At 39.3% G+C, this 18,143-nt stretch overlaps 1 protein-coding gene across 1 annotated transcript in view; it reads right to left on the bottom strand.

The window, feature by feature from the left end:
- The window catches only part of LOC122809193 (G protein-activated inward rectifier potassium channel 4-like), a 572,406-nt gene extending 554,509 nt beyond the window's left edge, over positions 1–17,897 (bottom strand). Inside the window, exon 1 of the mRNA XM_044080501.1 lies at positions 17,783–17,897. The gene's annotated coding sequence lies outside the window, so the exon portion shown is untranslated. The remainder of the gene's footprint in view (positions 1–17,782) is intronic.
- Positions 17,898–18,143: the final 246 nt, after the last annotated feature.

Raw genomic sequence — 18,143 nt, 5'->3', positions numbered from 1 at the left:
CATTAGGTGCGGCTATAAGGCCCTGCAGAACTGCAGTGGCAAAGCCTGCCCTGGACTTAGAGTAGAGAGGCAAATGATAATGCTTTGTAAAGGTGTGAACAGAACTCCAAGTAGCAGCCTCTAGAATGTCTTTGCTTGGTACTCCTCTGAGAAAGGCTGCTGAAGTAGCTGCAGCTCTGGTGGAATGAGACCTAATCCCCTTGGGCACAGGTTTACCATGGTGTAAGTAGCAGAAACGGATGCAGTGGCTTATCCACTTTGAAATTGTCTGCTTTGAAATAGCCTTTCTTTCTGATCCTGCAGCATATGACACTAGTAATTGCTCAGTTTTTCTTAGAGCTTTAGTCCTGCTCAAGTAGAATCTTAGCTGTCTATGTACGTCCAAGGAATGCAGAATTCTCTCTCCTTTGTTCTGCGGATTTGGATAAAAGGTTGGCAGATGAATTGTTTGGTTTAGAGCCACACTGGAAACCACCTTAGGCATAAAAGTAGGATTTGTCCTCAGAGACACCCTGTCTGGGTAAAATATGATGAAAGGCTCTACAGTCATGAGGGCCTGTAGCTCTGAAACTCTTCTTGCTGAAGTAATTGCTAGTAGCAGAGCTGTTTTCCATGATAAGAACTTTATATCAGCGGTAGCAGCTGGTTCAAATGGAGGCAGGGTGAGCTTTTCCAAAACAAAATTGAGGTCCCATGCAGGTAATGGTGATCTACTAGGAGGCCTTACATTTTTGGCTACTCTAAGATACTGCTTTAGTAAAGGATGAGAAAAGATTAGTGGCTCTGTATTGTAATGAGCTGAAATGGCAGAGGCATGGATTTTGATTGATGAGAAAGATAGGCCTTTGTTAAGCATCTCAGTTAAGTATTGTAAAATCTGAGGAATATTTGGTTCTGCTGTATCAGATCCCTGTGCTTGATTCCAAGCACATAATCTCGTCCATTTGTCAGCATAAGATTTTCTAATACTAGGCCTTCTGGCTTCCAAAATAACATCCATCACAGCTTTACTGAGAGGTGTTGTTTGTATAACTACATGATCAGCCATGCTGCCAGGTTCAGTGTCTGTATTTGATTGTGCAGGATCTGATTGTTTTGCTGGGACAGTAGTTGAGGTCTTTGAGGTAAGGTCCAAGCTGGGTATTGAGACAAGTTCCTTAGGATTGGGTACCAGTACTGGCGGGGCCATTCCAGGGCAATTAGTATCATCTTTGGTTTCTCTTGTCGGACTTTTAGGAGGACCTTGGGGAGAAGAGGCAGAGGAGGAAAGGAGTAAACTGATAGGTTTTTCCAACTGAAGGATAGGGCGTCCAATTTCCATGCTTGTCTGTGATAAGTCCTTGTGCAGAATCTTTTCAACTGATAATTTTGAGGAGAGGCAAAGAGATCTATGTCTGAGCTCACCCATTTCTGTGTTATCATGCTGAAGACTTGCGGATTTAGTTTCTACTCGTGAGGATCCATAATGTTTCTGCTTAAATCGTCTGCCAGTGTATTTTGTTTTCCTGGCAGGAATTGAGCTTGAAGATGTATTTGGTAGGTCAAAGCTCTGTCCCACAGTGCCATGGCTAATCTGCAAAGGGGTATGAGTGTGTGCCTCCTTGCTTGTTTATATACCACATGACTGTGGTGTTGTCCGTCTTTATCAGTAGTTGTCCTGGATGAAGTAAGTCCTTGAAGGCTGTTAGGGCATTTTGAACAGCTAGCATCTCTTTCTGGTTGATATGCAGATGCATTTGTTTTGGGGTCCATATGCCCTGAATGCATCTTCCTGCCATGTGTGCCCCCCAGGCATAATCCAATGCGTCTGTTGTTAAGGTTTGGCTGGCAGGGGGGAGAGTGAAGGGCCATTCCATGTTTTGGTGACATGCCTTTGCCCACCATAGAAACTCCTGCTGAAGGCAGGGTATGAGAGGAATCATTGCTTCCAGACTGTGAGAATGTTGACTCCATAAACTTTTCAGGTACCATTGAAGTTTCCTCATATGCAGCCTTGCATATGGAATCAGTAGGATGCAGGATGCCATGAAACCCAGAGCCTGCAGAGTTTGTCTTGCAAATAACTGGGTCTTTGTTGCCATCAGTTTGAAGTAAGTAGTCAGTTGCCTTTGCTTGTCTGGCGTGAGGTAAGCCATCTGGGCAGTTGTATTCAAGCTTGCACCCAGGAATGTTATCTTTTGTGAGGGTACCAGTTGTGACTTCTTTTCATTTATTGTGTACCCTAGGCATGTTAGAAGCCTTTTGACAAACGCCAGATGTCGAAGTAGAATGTCCTTTTCTCTGCTTGAATGAGACAGTCATCTAAGTAAGGATATATTTGTATACTTCTTTGTCTGCAAAATGCAATTACTGGTGCCAGGCACTTTGTAAAGACCCTGGGCACAGTAGATAAGCCAAAGGGCAGTGCAGAGAATTGGTAATGCATTAAGCCAGCCTTGAATCTGAGGTATCTTCTTCATGATTGTCTTATTGGGTCATGCAGGTATGCCTCTTTTAGGTCTAATGTCACCAGCCAAGCATTCTTGCCCAGCATGGGCAGAAGCTGCTGCAAAGTCAGCATTTTGAATTTTGGAATGTCCAGGTATGTGTTCATAATCGATAAGTCCAGTATTGGCCGCCAGGCCTTGTCCTTTCTGGGTACCAAGAACAGTCTTGAGTAAAAACCTTGTCCTTTTTCCTGTTCTGGTACTATCTGAATGGTCCCCATATCCATGAGGGACGTAACTTGTTTTTGTGCCTCTGCCCATTGATTTTTTTGGCAGATCTGGCCAACCATTTGCCATTGGTAGAGTGTGGAACTGGAATCTGTATCCCTGTGATACGATGTTTAGTACCCACTTGTCCTGGGTGATTAACAGCCAATTTTGAGCAAAAAGTGCTAATTTTCCCCCTATAGGTGCTGCCAAAAGATAAGTGCTTGGTATAGGCAGAGGGAAGTCATTGGGATTGCTTTCTGTAGGTTTGAGCTTTATCTCCTCCAGATATGGAGGTGGAAGCACCTCATTGCTTTGACCTGTATGAATCTTGCGCCTGGTATCTGGAACCCTTAGGGCATCTGGATTTGCCCCTTTGACCTCTGTCTGACACAGGAAAGGACCAATTTTACATAGGCCATTGTCTACTGAATCTGGGTGGCTGTACTTGTAAAAAGTCTTTAACAGTTTGCATAGACTTAGCTTTGTCTTCCATTTTCTTTAAAACCTCTTCTGCCTTAATACCAAACAGAGAATCATGCTGTAAAGGTGCATCTAGCAGTTTAGCCTCAGGGTTGCCAGACATCCCTATTTGGGCGGGACTGTCCCGAGATCAGCAGCCTGATCCCGAGTCCCGCCCTGCCGGTTTAAATCCCGGCCAGCCTCCGCTTTGTTTGTTTTTTTTTTTTTTTGATTGTCCCGATTACCTGGCATACGGGGCAATCAAAAATTGCTAAACTTGGAGCTTCTTGTTCCGCATTAAACATGAGAAGCTCCGTGTTTAGCGATTTTTGATTGGCCTATATGCCGGTATACGGGCCAATCAAAAATCTCTAAACATGGAGCTACTTGTGTTGAATGCGGAACTGCAATGCATTAAACACGAGAAGCTCCGTGTTTAGTGCAGAGCTACTGAGCTACTGTTCTTTAATGTGGAACTGTGCTTTTTTTTTTTGGTCTTCACTTGCCTCCTAATCACAGATCCAGTAACTGCGGCCCTGCAGGAGGCCTCTAAGGAATCAAACCCACATCGCAAAGTATGCTTTTCTACATCTTCAGCTGCATGCAATAATTCCTGCAATTCTTTATTTTCTGCAAATTCTGAAATCAGCATCATTTTCTGTTTCAGCAATCCCATAACATGTTGTTGGTACTTAAGCATATGAAATTGACAATTTAAGGCCCTGATTGCCAAGGTTGCAGATGTATAAACCTTTTTTCCCCATCTGTCCAGTGCCCTTAAATTTCTGTCAGGGGGGTAGGGTTTTTTGCTGTCGAGGCCTTAACTCCCTTTGGACCCTGTGAAATAGTTTCAGGATCAGCAGCAGGGTTTCTGAATAAAAATTTATGTGAGTCAGGGACCCTGTAATATCTGTAAGGCTTACTGGGAGCCGGAGGTAAGGAGTCAGGGGTCAAGCTTGACTCCGAAAACACATCATCCACAATGTCTAGGACAGGGGGAATGGCTAAAGGCCTGTGCTGAGGAAGAAGAAGGAAATCCCTGAGCCTCTTTTTTGATTCTGAGAAGTCTTGACTCTCCCAGTGAAAATGCTCCCACAAAGTGCGCAATGTTTCTCCAAATGAATAATCCTCAGGAGGAGATGCAGATGGAATAGACTCCTCAGCATCAGAATCCTCATAGGGAGGAATAGATAATTCCCGATCAGAAGAGGAATCAGAAGAAATAGAAACCTGATCTGAAGATTCATAGTCAGTGTCTTGCCTAGGCCTCTTATCTGGAGGGGGATGGGTACCCCTGATCAAGGTAATAAGGTCTTCAGCCATTTTGATCATCTGTTTTTTTGGCATAGAGGCCTGTGCATGTGGCTCATGCGTCAGTTTTTTAGTTTTAGAAGTTGCTTTTGTTTTTGGTTTTGCAGCTGTCGTCGGTTTGATATACAAAAGTTGAGGTCTGAATACACCCTCAGAAGCCGGTGCCTGTTCAGTGGCTCCAGACCCATCTAAGGGAGATACATCCGTCGGTCCAATACCTTGAGTATCTTGTGGCATGCCGGACTCCACATGGGTGTCGGTAGAGGCCTGCGACTCAAAGGTAGCGGGTATCAGGGACTGCGAAAGCACCTCACTGAGTACCAGTGAACCGGCGACTGGCTTAGGAGAAGCTTCATCATCGGTTTTGGATCTCGACTGCCTTCCTAGTGTCCTTTCCTTTGCATTTTTTATGTACTCCAGTAGTCGGATTGCTATCCGACGACATTTCTGGGTAGTTAAATCTGTTTCCAAAATACTTTGATGCAAAAATATACTGACGCTTAATAGTGCGTTGGTTAAATCTAGGACAAAAGCGATAGCCAGGCACATTGTGATTAGGGCCTAGGCAAGGAATACAGTATAAATGGAAATCCTTATGAGGTATTTGCTTTCCACAAGTAATACAATTATTAACTTTTTCTGACATCGGTAAAAAGCAAGAAAAAAGTTTCCCCAACGGGGTACTTAGCTTTAGTGAAGACTTTGGTTCTGAAACTCAAACACAAATATTTCAATAGTCGGCCGACCGGCACTTGCGAAATGCTTCTGCTTCAGGCACCGCGCAGCAAGAAAGACTAAAGAAAATGGCATCGGCTGCATGTTTTATACCCCCTGATGACCTGACGTCATGGAAGAGAAGACAGCAACTGACACAAGATCCAAGACTTTGGAATTCAGGCCGACTAAGGACAACCTGCCAGCAGATTACCCAAATGTAATGACTGCAACAGTGAAACACAAAGAACATCTGGAATTATTTATGCTACAGCACCATTAATGTCCGTCCACTACCAGAATAAAACTTCAGTCAGTGTGCAATAACAAAGATAATGACTTAGTTCCAGGTTTTAATGACAGACATTTGGCAAAAGGTACAGAAGTGAGTGAGTAATCAGCTGGTGAAGGTGAAGCATAGCATAACCGTGATTTTACTGTCTATTCTGGTCATCACACAAGATGCTGCCTCTTAACAGCACATTAGTCTAGATAAACAGCTCATTCACAAGGTCAGCATAAGCACTGTATTAAAATGGTTAAATAACATTTTGTAGCTGCTATAGTATGGACACATATAGTAAGCACTTTGTCTTTATTGTAAAGCACAATATGTCAAACATAGCAGGGTGGTGCTGTAATATATCACAAATGTCAAATGTGAAGATTTTGTAACACTAATCAATATCACCAATTAAAAACAGTCATAATGCAGAAACATTTGTTGTTTACAGAACACACGTTTAGGTAAGTTCTAGTTTAGGTGTGCAAATAAAATAAATACTTAGAAATATATTAAGGAAGTAGTAGTGCATTAGGAAATGCATCTCAGTAAAAGGTAGAATTAAGCACTGGCAAATGAGTGCTACCTTAAAAATAGGTACCATTTATAAATGTCTTTGAACGTGGTTGCAGGGACCCAAGGAGATAAATGACCGACTCTTGAGTGTATATCTAATATCAACAAAAAACGGTCACTGAGGTAAGACCTCACTGCCTGTGCTCAGTTCTCACACGACTAGGAGGCTTTCATAGTGAATGACATTGTGTGCTTCTACTGGAAGGCAAACACAACTGACCTTCCAGTTTACAGCACTCTAGTGAAGGAAGTGTTTTTTTGGATGAATCTTAACAAGAAGTAGCTGGGTTAAGCAGGGTTATAAGTAAAATATCTGTCTCAAAGTCCTTCTCCACCTGGACTGAGGGATTTGGTACATTATAGATAGCATCCCATTTGTCACCTGTCAGCTGAATGCATACAGCTTACAAGACGGCTAGTGTGCCGGGAAGCCACTCCAATAAGGGATGTTCAGATTCACATTTTGCTGGGTGGGTGGTATTTGGGTATACTAGAAGGAAATCTGTTTCTGAAATGTTCAGTGGGATAAATGGTAATGGTCAGAAAAAAAGGTCTTTGTTACATCTTGGCAACTCTAAAAAAATCACAAGGTTTTACAATATATAGCAGGGCTCATTCACTTTAAAATACCAAGGTTTTACAGTATATAGCAGGGCTCATTCACTTTAAAATCCCAAGGTTTTACAGTGTATAGCAGGGCTTCATTCACTTTAGGAATCTGTAAAGAGTAGGCTGCTTCCTCAGCAATTCTTTAGTTTTGGAAGGGATGATAGGGTTATTTCAGTTTACAGCTAGAGGGCTCCTTAAAATGCAGGCTGTTTCAGCTGAGACTCACCTTGGCACACTTCTGTAATTCCCCTAGGTTTATAAGGTATGAAGAGCTTGCTCACTTTCTCGGCTTTATGATTTCTTAATGCAGAGGCTGATTCTAAAGTAATTCATGTTAGCCTTGCATGCCAGCATCCCTGAGCTCCTTTGCTGCATGTGGTAACAGCATATAAAAAATGTTGTTTATCTGGAAACATGACAGCCCCAGCAGCAAAATGATTATTTAACCTTGTGCTGGATTATCCTGAAGGAGACATAATTTCATCTAGAGGTTTTAATTATTTTTCTGGCCCCGAAGACCTCAATGCTGTCAAAGTACCCAGAGTCAACTATCTGCAAAACATTTCAAATGCCCAGCATCCCAGCTTTAGCTTACAAACATGAGAATAAAATATCATAGCCTAATGCCTTGTTGTATACTGCTATGTTGGCCACAATACACAAAGCACAGTAAAGAAGGTATATTTGCTAAGACTTCAGAGGATTTTGCTGTGAACGACACAGTACCAGCTAATAAAATCAGTTACCATACCATTAATATGAGTTTGTTGTTCCATGTATACCCCAGGGTAAATGGACCTCATTCCCTCTATTCACTAAATTCATTTCAGCTGTACTTTCATTTAGTCATACAATAATTACAGAACTTAAGTACGTTAATTAATGCCCTACACCAACATAGTGGGATGGTTTAAACATTTTCTGCAGATCAGAAGAACAATATTTCCTGATCACTGCACTTATTTCAGACAGACACAGAAAAAAAATTCACAGGCATGATGTATTTTAAAAAATATATATAATTTCTCAAGGAAAAAATTCAATGGCAGAATCTTTTTTTAAGTCAAATGTTAAAGGAGCACCCTCAATAAACATACTGCAGCTTCCTAAAATGACATGAGGAGATGGACTACTTTTATGATTGCTTTACATTTTTCATGTATAGATATAAGGATCGTTTTAAAAGATGGGTGAGATTCAATAGATGATAGAATGTAAAACAAAAAAGTAATATTAATAAATCAGTTAATCAGAATTAGTTACTTATTTTCACTATATGTAGGTTAAGCAAACTAAATATTGTTAGTAAACTTAGAGTTTCATCAAAATGCCCCCAGGTATTTCAAATCCAAACTAACAAGCTGTTGATAATAATTTTACCTCCAGTACTAAAAACCCTGTAGGATGAAAATATTCCTTTATTTCATTGCAGATGAAAGCAATACTTTCTTCATCACATTCTAAAGCCTTAACCTCCAAACTAGTCATCATGTTAACAGTTTCAGTTTACCTATTTGAATTTCAAGAGGCCAACAGTAATGTCTTAAACTCTAATGCATAGGGTTTTGATAATTTTATTCCCTGTCCCTTTCAGGCCAGTTGTCTCATCTTCTTTTTGGAACATCTAATGCAGTGCATCTATCCCATCATTTTGTAAAACAGCTGGCAAAACAGCATCAGATGACACTAGAAATGCACTGTACCTCATAAAGGCCTATCACTTTTTTAAATACAGACTATAAGCTTTACATTATGCTGTATATGAAGATCTTCAGGATTTTTTTATGTAAAAAGTCTGATGGACCAATTGTCACAAATCTGAGCATATAGCTAAATAAAGCACACAAGACTTCTAGGTATGGATGGCTGCATGGATTGCTTTGCTGGAAAAACTTGTTGGGCTAAAACACAGTGTTGAGATAGCAGCTGAGATAGTACAATATAGAATCTCAGTGGCTGGTAAAAGTCTTGAATTTAGCACCAATTGTAAAAACCAAAGATACTAAACTAAAGGAAGACTACAGACATGTAAAACCAGCTAAAGTATTACAGAATGTCATTAGTAATGTGAAATTAAATTGCTATGATCATAGTTTACTTAGGAAGAGAGTCAAAGTTAGCTCTTTATGGTGTGGGAGTTGAAATGAAGACAGTTTTTCAAAAAACTGGAATGCCCAGAGAGTTGTAGGTGATGCTAAAGATGATGGATCAGAAGTGGAAATGGATGTACATGATTACAGAGACAGAATTGGGACAATAAAGGGTAAGGTCAAGAGGAAGGGAACAAAAAAAGAAGTCATCCTTTTAACATTCAAGGTAACTGACAACTCTTTTAACATACTAGTATTGAAGACATTAATGGAGAATATAGTGTCATATAAACAAGGCACATCTGAAAGTAGGGATGCCTATTATAATTCTAACAAATGACACTTTGAGTGCCAACATCTTTGAAATAGTGTTTCTGATATATACCCCCTTTTCAGAGGTAGTATATTTAAATTATGGGGTGTGAAAGCAAAGCCACCCCCCCCCATGGATGGTGTCGGGTATAGCTTCCCTCAAAAACAACTTTGTAATTCTTCAGTTTTGAAATTTCAGATATTTGAAATTTCTGGTTTCAAACCTTCAGCAGGGAGTCTAAAAGCAGATACAAGTGTAACTACTTGTGATGTGGGCACATCACTACACTGATAACAAGTTCAAATTAAAAAAATGTCATGGCAAAAGTAAACATTTATTATGCCCAGTGAGAAAAAAAGAGGTACATTGGGAAAACTTAAACATATGGAACACAGGGCTAAAAACAAACAAAAAAGCCATGAGCAATAAGCTTTAAAACACTATTTTTGCAACTAAAAGCAATGTCATCATCTTCTTTCGGCTGATTCCCGTTAGGGGTCGCCACAGCAGATCACCTGTTTCCATTTCTTCCTGTCCTCTGCATCTTGCTCTGTCACACCAACCATCTGCATGTCCTCTCTCACCACATCACTAAACCTTATCTTAGGCCTTCCTCTTTTCCCGTTACCTAGTAGCTTCATCCTTAGCATCTTTTTCCCAATATACTCAGCATCCCTCCTCAGGACATGTCCAAACCAACGTAATCGTGCCTCTCTGGCTTTGTCTCCAAACCTTCCAACCTGGGCTGACCCTCTAATATACTTATTCCTAATCCTGTCCACCCTCATCACACCCAGTGCAAATCTTAACATCTTTAATTCTGCCACATCCAGCTCAAACTCCTGCCTTTTTGTTAATGCCACTGTCTCCAACCCATATAACATAGCTGGCCTCACTACCCTCTTGTAGACCTTGCCTTTCACTCTTACTGGTACTAGTCTGTCACAAATCACTCCTGGCACTCTTCTCCACCCACTCCATCCTGCCTGTACTCTCTTCTTCACCTCTCTTCCACACTCACCATTACTCTGAACTTTTGATCCCAAGTACTTTAACTCATCCACCTTCGCCATCTCAACTCCCTACATCCTCACCATTCCTCTTTCCTCCCTCTTATTCACACACATATATTCTGTCTTAGTCCTGCTGATCTTCATTCCTCTTCTCTCTAGAGCATATCTCCATCTCTCCAGGGTCTTCTCCACCTGTTCCCTACTCTCACTACAGATCACAATGTCATCTACAAACATCATAGTCCTAAAAGCAATGTGTGGTGTAATAATTTAGACTAGACAAGTAATTACAGACTAAAGTATATAATGTTAGTGTATTAGAGTGATTACGTTTTGTTTAAAAATGCAGTGACAGAAGATGGTACAGCCCACACTTTCAGTTAGATAGTGTACAAGTTCAAATAACCCCATTATTTGTGTCACATCCATCAGTGGTTATAGATCAATGAATTACCTATTTAAATCATGAAATGAGCATGATGTGTATGGTAAATAGTAAAGATTTATTAAAAATTTGCACCAATTCTATGTACTAGAATGCTGTGAAAGGACAATTTTAGAGTGCCATATGACACTGCGGATATGAGTTTGAATTTAACTTTTAGTATTTACAGAAGAATTTTAAGAAACAAATTAAATGTAATGCAATAGGCTGAGCTAAATATATATAAATATATATAGTGTACCAGGTACTACACAGTAGAAAAAGTGATTCTTATAGTAAAAAAATAAAATGTCTGAGAAAAATGGTATATATACAGTCTGACACAATGTAAGCTGGGTATTGTATGGGTCTTTCACAGACCATTAAAACAATGCAGTGAAACATAATTACTTACTTTGTTTTATCAGAGTATGGTTGTCTGATACACATTGTCTGCATCTCTCAATCCAGTATATTGGGGGGACCACCTGAATCACTCAAGTGTCTATAACTTACCCTGAGACTTTAATACCGTGGGGTAGGTTATATTTTCATAGGGTTGCCAATTGGCCAGTTAATGTTATAAATGTAGCAAATTAGTCTGCACAGACCATGCTTCAGTCATTTTGTCTTGCGCATGCAAGTATTTAGCAAAAAAAAAAAAAAAAAAACATAGGACAATGTGAAGCATTTAAAAACAGCAGAAAGACTTCTGCATCTACACAAGATGACATGTAGAAAGAGATCTATCTTTGCGGTAGATGAAAATCAACTAAAGTACCTTGTAAATGATCAAAACTGTCCTTATTCAGCTGCATTTATATTGTCATCAGTGAATGGGCAGACAAAAGAAAACAAGCATGTGCCACGACAGAATATATTGGTAACATTATGCAAGCCAGTATGGTGAGAATTAAGGTGAGACAGAGGATTACAAGGCAATGGACATCATGCTCGGCATGGTTCAAAAATTAATTGTGAACAGTTGCTTAATTTTGTTCACTAGACAAAAAAAGGAAAAAAAAAAAGAAACAGAATGTCTGGGCAGCCCTGTGATACTATTTGATACTCTTAAAGATGTTTCCAATACCTGGAAATCATATATAAAATAATTTTTGTATACTGAAATAGGTTATATCATTGATTCCAACTAAAACTGACTAAATCCTACAAAAGTGAGTTGTAGTTCTTGCATATGATTTATACTTGCCTCTCTTTTACCTTACCAAAATATATTGACAGAAATTAGGTCTGAAATCATAAATAATTATGAAATATGTCAAGTGACTTAGGCTAGTGAGGAAATGACTAGTACAACCTTACTGCTCAAAAGTCTGTCTAAAATTACTGACCACACCAGTTCCAGTTTACCATTTTCTAAAATGAAATGCATTTACTGTACACATTTAATATGCACTTTGGGTAAGTCTGTAATAAAGAATATACACACACACACACACACACACACACACACACACACACACACACACACACACACACACACACACACACACACACACACACACACACACTCTGCCTCACACACAGACTCCTACCCTCATACACAGAGTTAAACTGTATCTGGAAACCAACATGCATTGTAATGATACAGACGGTGAACCCTAACACCAGTACAAAAAGATTGATGGTTTATGTGGTTAATATTTCTAATGAAACAGGGTAAATTAAACACTGGAGCTTTTGTTTTGGGTACTGTTATTCCGAGAAGAGGGAGAAGGTGAGCTGTGATATATACCAACTCTGAGATTGCAGAGCAACAGGGTAAGAGCAAATTCCATTCCCCTGCTGCTTCATGATCTCATGCAAAAAGCTACATGCAAAAACTCCATATAGAAGAACGTTCACTCATATGAGTGTTTGCTTTTTTTTTTTACATCACTATAAAGTATTTGCTTATATGACTGTTCCCTTTTCTGGATTATAACTAATATTTATATGGATTTACTGTTAATAGTTGATACACTGAAACATCGATGTGCTTTACGTCAACATACTTAAGTCTATAACAACATGTTGACTTGCTACAGCGCACATACTCTGGATAATCCTTGATATACATGCATACCAAATTAAAGTGTGCTTTGCATGGAGCAAGCCTCTTGCTCCTCCCACACCTCCCTGCTAACTGTATATACTAATTCTGAGATGACACAATCCCTAAGGAAAGTGCATATCCTCCTACCGTGGAGACTGTTAATCTTGCACATCTGTTGTCCATCTGTATATATGCCAACAATACAGAGGTTGACACACACAGGTACACAAATTCAGCGATACACACACACACACACACACACACACACACACACACACACACACACACACACACACACACACACACACACACACACACACAAATGTATGTATATAAAGGATTGAGGCTGTGGGGGCCTGTGTCCATATTGGGGGTGCAGAAGGGAGTATTGTATGACATTTGGAGATTTGGACCGTTTCTTGCTGTTTTGTAAATGCGGTGTTTTGTTGTGTTAGATATTTTAGCTGTGATTAATTGTACGCTGATTAATTGGATCTGCTGTGATTGTTTACCATTTATATTGTGTCCAATACTTTGTTGGAGTAACATTGATTTTGTCTGTCATTTGTGTCATATAATATGTGGTTTAGATGCTCACCATTTGATAGACAAACATAGCTGGGAACAAAAAAGGCATTATTTTGCATAATAGTGTTGACTGCTAAGTCCAGTATATAAAACCGTGATTTGCTCAAGTTTATTTTGCCTTGTAATTGATGTAAAGGTTCATATAAAATGGATATGTTCCCCTTGCATCTGATCTTACAAATCAAGGTATATGCTTCTTTTTTAGATGCGTAACAGCAGACCATTCATCTTTCTGTATCTACCATTCTGATCATTGGTCATTTGCTAGATAACTTAGCATGATAAAAAAGCAAAATATCTCAGCTAGTGAACATTAAAAAGAATATGTGAGACTGAGAAGACATTTCTGGATTATGCTGAGGGTGTGTGGTGAACAAAAGAATGTTTGCTTTCTAAGTTAGTTTTAATTAACCATCTAAACCCATTCAGGAAGTGACTGGAGAACTGATATGAGTTACACTGATTTGTAGAGAATGCAAAGCTAAGGCTATAGAAATTAAACTCCTGCCTAAAAAATTGATAATTTACTATTAGCTGTTTATCACATCATCTAGATTGCATAACTTCTGTCAGACGTTTGTCCTACAACTTCTGTTTTTGTGTGTGTGCGTGTGTGTGTGTATGTTTGTGTGTGTGTGTGTGTGTGTGTGTGTGTGTGTGTGTGTGTGTGTGTGTGTGTGTGTGTGTGCGTGCACGCGCGCGTGTGCACGTGTGTGTGTGTGTGAAAGATCTTTAAATACTGCAGCCTTAATAAAGTCAGTTTTCTCTGTCAAGTTTTACTCTAACATTAAGTTGCTGCTATACAGGAATAATTCAAACCCACAAAGAGCCTTCAGACATGTATACATTTTACATTTCAGTCAACTGTGGCAAAAGTAATGAACTAGATCAGTCAGAACTGCAGCTCTGATATGTCATTCCCAGTCATGGAAACAGCATAATATAATGTCAAGGTAATGAAAGACATTCATCAATAATTCTAATCTATGGAAAAATGGGTCCCTATTTTCTGACAATATACCACAGACAGGATGATAAGCTTCTAATTCTCCAAAGTGGGAATAACATTCCTAAAGCTTTGTGCCAACCACAAAACTGCAGTTTTGGATATGTGTAAAGCACTATTGCAAGACATGATTCAGACAGGCACTCATGCTGGACAGGTGACCCAATTCCTGTTGAAAGTTTTTAATCTTGTGCAACATGAAGACTGAATGTAAGTTCACAGTCTAGTAAAATGCTTAGGCTGGTAACTGCTATGTTATGTCCTTTTAAGTTATGCTTATATTACTATGTTATGTACTACCCCATAAGAAGTGATAGTTAAGAGATTGCCTGTTTTTGTGAGTGAATAACATTGTGGTTATTTTAAGAAAGGAGCTATGTAGTGAGGTCTGTCACTGATTTTAATTGTATGTTCAGTCAAGTATCAAAATATAAACAAGCAAGTTTTTTTGAAGATCACCTGGGCGGGGATTACAGTATGGTGCCCTAAACTGACATCCTTATGGACAAGCCCCCACATGGGATCTGATTCATTATTTCTGTAGTAATTTAATTTCTTAGATATACAGTAGATAAAAGGCACAACACTCAACAGAGGGAAGAAGGGATAACAGCATAACTTCAGTTGTTGTAGCAGTGGACCTCAACTCTCAGTTTGATTATAAAAAAATGTATTTTTATGTTACGAGACTGATTAGGTTTCTGCTGTATTAAGTAGAGATTAGTGGGAATAGGACATAGGCTAAGATAAAATGATGTATACCTGCACAGTGCTTATATTTAAGGAGGTCACTGTGTGAAATGCTGCAGACCTAGTTAGGCATGTAGTTGCCAGTGGTTAGCAATGGCATACTGAGCAGTGAACCACTTAAGAAAAATGAAGTGCAGTGATGATGGGATAAACAGTGCTAGGCTTCTGTATGGTAGACACAGGGCTATGGTAGTGTGCATGGCCAACATGTTGAATATCACTGCTAAGGCAGTCTAGCACTACATGTGTAATGCAGTGATATATAGTTGCAGCTAGTGCCCTGCCACCACAAGAAAGGCAGTACAGCAGCAAACGAAAAGACCATCTGGTGTGCAAAGTACACTGGCAACCTTGTTCAGTTTAGAAATGGGGAGGGAATGAAGTGGATAGGAAATCAGGAAAGTGAAGAACACCAAACATATAAACACAAAAGAGTAATCATAAGATACGAAAGATGAAAGGTATTTTTTTTTTGGGGGGGGTCACTTTTTTAAATTTTGTAAAAGAAGGGTAGGTGGGGAAGGTAATGAATGATGTCTGTAGATGGGACAAAGACAGAAGGGCAGGCAGTAGGAGCAGACAGACAAGCACAGAACACAGACTTAGATGGGCAGTATATACACATAAAGGCAGGGAGAACAGTAGATGGACATATCCTCACTGAAGGTGGGCAGTCGGTGATGAAAATTCCTGGACAATGAACAAGGAATGCAGAATGACACATAAAAAACACACAGAGGAGGACACAGGTATGGTCCCTGGCATGGCCACATGCCAAGCTGACCAAAGAAGACAACAAACTTAAGAATCATTCACCATTTGCTGATCTTATTGGTCCATTGCTCCCATGGAAACTGAATGGGTGGGGACTACTAGTCTTGTGATTCTACAAGTCATGCCAGAAGGTTGTCCACTGTACCAAGGTGGGCATGAAGTTGGTGGCACATCTTGACATTGACCAGTCTCCACAATTAGAACTGGAATACCATACAACATCCTCCACCTTCAGAAGAGCAGCCTTCACCCCACTTCTGGGAGCCAGACAAAGAGGGTACCAGTGATTTCCTAAAGGATTATATATTCATTAGCACTGTGCTATGGATACTCTGTAAAGGAATCCTGCTAATTTTCTCCACTGGGTAATACAGGATGCATTCAGAGACTGAAAAGTTAATATAACAGCCCATAGTATACACTGTAAAATATAAACCTACACTGTTTTCAAACTGTTCTTTAGTATCTAAAATATTACAGTAATCATTAACTGGACATTTATAAGAGACAAAATTAAGGAACATATGGAATGGATAATATAGAACTATAGAACTTAATGCCCTTTTAACTCTGGTTATAAAACCGAAAAAAAAAAAAAAACATGGGAGAGGTTAACAGTATAGCATGTCAGAACAGTTTTGAGTATAATGCTTACATAACCAGACAACAGCAGCGATTGTCACCCATTTGAAGGCCAGCAGACCAGTGACTGGCATCTGACAGAGGTCAAATATCAAGATAATGTGGACTGTGGTAGTACTGTCAGTAAAGTGGCTGGAAAGTAGGGATAATTGTAAGTATTACTCAGAAGGATCAGTAAAACAGAAAGAAACTGAGAGTAATACTCATGAGGTAAGAAACAGAAGTTAAAAGAATTAAGGCATTTTGTAATAAAGGGAAAGTAAAAACAGAGATTCAAAACACTGTGTGAGGTAGAATCTATACCCTGCCTGTACGATACTAAAGATTTAGTATAAAGTATTCAAGTGTGTGCGTGTGTACGTGTGCGTGCATGTGTGTGTGTGCGTGTGTGTGTGTGTGTGTGTGTGTGTGTGTGTGTGTGTGTGTGTGTGTGTGTGTGTGTGTATTACTGAGGAGGATTAGGGAAGTGGTTTAGGATTTAATGGCGTATCCAGAGCAGTAACTCTCACTTAAACAGATTACAGTGGGATGATAAATGGTCCTGGATGGCCTTCATTTTGTGTAAGTTGGGAAAGATGACTGCAGAAGTGCTAGCAGATAGGGCAGGGTGAAGGGGGTGGCTGCCTTGGGCACAAGGTCTTAGGGGGCACAACTGGTACTTGCTGATGATGTAATACTGTAGTACCAACATTCAGAAATTAATGTCAATGCTGTTTCTACAGCCAGAACTGTGTGGTAATGTAATTATAGAAAGTTATATTTGTATGAAATTATTTGCTAAGCAGAAGAGTTTTTTTATTTTTTGGTCCTCACCTCAGAGAGAATTTTTTGCACCTCTTAAAGATCAAGGAAGTATACTGGGAGCTACAAGCTACAAAAGTCATCCATGCTATGATGGTCTGGTTGTCCTAAAATGTGCATCACATCAAATATTACAGTATTTCTTATTCTAATAAAACCTCTTTACTGAAGAGGCAGTAACTGGGCCAGCAAATAATGCTGCCCTAAAATCCATTCACAAAAGTGTGAATCAAATACTAAAACAGATTAGCTTACCTGTTCATATTGTTCCACAATAAAACAAATTAACAGCAACTGTTGCATTTTTGTTGCCATTATTGTTTCCAACAACAAGTCAACAAAAGTGTCTTAATTCCAGATTATCAAAATGTGCATAGTATGCAACTCATCCAGAGTCAGTGGTATGATCTACAAAAGTAGTTTTTAAAAAATGCATTTCTCATTTGGCTATTACATATCTGACAAACAATCTCACAGGTGGTTTGTACTGATGCTTACTGCTTACTTAAAACACAAGCTCATCTGTATCACCTTCCCGTGAGACATAATCATGAGAAACCCCAGACAGAGCAGAAATACAGAAATCCTGGAGCTGCTGAATTACTGTTACAATTGCAGACTTGTATAAGAAAAATAATAGCAAAGAAAGATAGAGAAAACTATAGAACTCTGCTCACATTTACATCTTACACAGCATGCATGTGCAGTTCTGTAGGGAGTCTTCATTTTATAGTGACATCGCTTCCTTCAATCAATTTCTGCAGGGCTCTGATGATGATTTGTCGATTTTCACCCTGGAATAAAAGCATATTTCTGTTCAGCTTCTGACACTGCGCTACTCAGCACACACTATATATTTAAACAGTGCCTTTTATTTGGTGCATGCTCATGGACCCAACACTGAGAAACATTCTAGAATGTTAGTTTCATGCCTGTATATAGATAATGTTTAATCAAACATTCCTTATATGAGAAAACAGAATCAATCTATACTTAAAAAATTAAAGGATTTAAAGATGTTAATGTATTTACTTAAAA

This window comes from Protopterus annectens, chromosome 8.part0 (genome assembly GCF_019279795.1).
Source record: "Protopterus annectens isolate FY-2018-M chromosome 8.part0, PAN1.0, whole genome shotgun sequence".
NCBI lineage: Eukaryota > Metazoa > Chordata > Ceratodontiformes > Protopteridae > Protopterus > Protopterus annectens.
The sequence above is the reverse complement of the archived record's forward strand: the minus strand, read 5'-3'. Positions and strand labels throughout refer to the sequence as shown.